Here is a 2,055-nt window from a genome sequence, read left to right as displayed (position 1 = left end):
TCCATTAGTGACCCCCACCCGAATTTATTAATAAACCCTCACTTGTGGCGGGGGAATATCATAGTAACAATCAGAGTACCTGGATTTTACAAAAATATAGAACAAAATTAAAAAAAACCAAGTACCAACAAAACGATATAGCAAAAACAGTACCACTAAACAGGCCTATATAAAAGAAAATTGATGTAAACAAGCCTATAGAAATATAAATGAAAACTCAACACTATTAGCGAGTTTCGATTGTCATTCCATCTATGTCATTTCGCGTCCACACAACATCGTCAATACCAAGTTCAATAGCTTCATCTTTGGAAGTGTTAATACAATATTCATTGACTAAATATTCATCCTCATCATCGTCAGTCACTTTCTCTTCACCAGTGTCATACACGTCTCTTGGTTTTGTCTTAATGATGACGACCCAATTTGGGTATCTTTCATCTACCACATAAAATACTTGAGATACTTGGGAAGATAAAACAAACAGATCATCAGTTTCCGACTACTAGTGTGTACTAGATGAGAAAAATTTACAATCGTAAAGCCAAACTCGTCCTCCTTGAAACCTCTACCTCGAGCAATGTCTGCCCAATCACATTTGAATAACACATATTGGGACCCATCATAATACATAACCTCAATTATGCGTGTTAATTGGCCATACCAAGCAGGGCCATCTTGATCAGTACACACACTAACACCACAATTCTGAGTTTTGTTCCCATTTTTGTGATTCCTAGTGCGATATTTTTTGCCATTGATGACAATTTGTTTAAATTCTTTGGCAACTCGCATGGGTCCTTTAGAATGCATTACGACTTTATGGCTCAATTTGCTTCTTCCATTGTCATCAATTTTCATTACCTGAAAGGTTCTATTATTAGCATTGATTAAAATGACAAAAACTAGCTACAGAGGCATAATAAATTAATATTGTGATACGATATTGAATGGGGTGTAATCCATACATAGTCTTGGAACCAATTACAAAATTGGTCTTCGTGCCTCTTCTGTAGTTCATCATTCGATAAATGATTCCCATCAACTGTATTCCTCATTATTTCCAAGTGCATCCTATTATATGTTCACGACATCACAAATGTTTGTTACAATTTCACAAATATAAATTAAATATAATTTAATTCATAGGTATCAAGCATTGCAACTCACATGGAGTGAAATCATTAGAGTTGAAGAGAATATAACGATGTGCTTCGGTGCACGACATAAAATCTAGGCAAACGTCAACAACTTTCCCTTTAGAATCATTCGGGTTTCTAGATGGTCTATTGAAAACCGTTCGAGCAGATTCTAAATAATGAGAACAAAACGTCAATAATTCTTCTAGTAAATATCCTTCAGCAATGGAACCTTCTGGCACAGCTTTGTTACGCACATGAAACTTAAGTCGGTGTAGGTACCTACCACATAAATCATTAGATGACTTTTATTATTTTTAAAAAATATGTTCTTACTTTAATAGATTTATGTGTTTTTAATTCAATAACTATAGCATACATTCAACAGGATACATCCATCAATAATGAATGGGTCCTCCAAGCTTACATTCTGCAACTAAATGTATAGTCAAGTGAACCATAACCGTGAAAAATGATGGCGGAAATATCATTTCTAATTGGCACAATATGTAAGGTATTCTAGATTCCAATCGGTCCAAATCTTCAAGCCGCAACGTTTTGGAACAAATTCCCCTGAAGAATCCAGATAGCTCGATTAATGGTTCTATTATCTTCTTAGGTAATGACCCACACAATGCAATTGGCAGGAGCTGTTGCATCAATATATGGCAATCATGACTCTTCATGCCCACTATGGTACAGTGTTGAAGCTTGACACAACGTGAAACATTTGAAGAATAACCATCCGGTACTTTTACATTTTGTATAACCTTCAACAAGTCTTCTTTTTCTTTGTTACTCATTGTGAAAATAGCAGGAGGCAAATATGTCTTGTTTGCATCTGTTAAAACCGAATGAAGTTGTGGTCTCAAACCCATCTCTTGTAAGTCAAGGCATGCTTTTATGCCATCTTTTG

The sequence above is a fragment of the Carya illinoinensis genome, chromosome 15 (assembly GCF_018687715.1).
Source record: "Carya illinoinensis cultivar Pawnee chromosome 15, C.illinoinensisPawnee_v1, whole genome shotgun sequence".
Taxonomy (NCBI): Eukaryota; Viridiplantae; Streptophyta; class Magnoliopsida; order Fagales; family Juglandaceae; genus Carya; species Carya illinoinensis.
The sequence above is the reverse complement of the archived record's forward strand: the minus strand, read 5'-3'. Positions refer to the sequence as shown.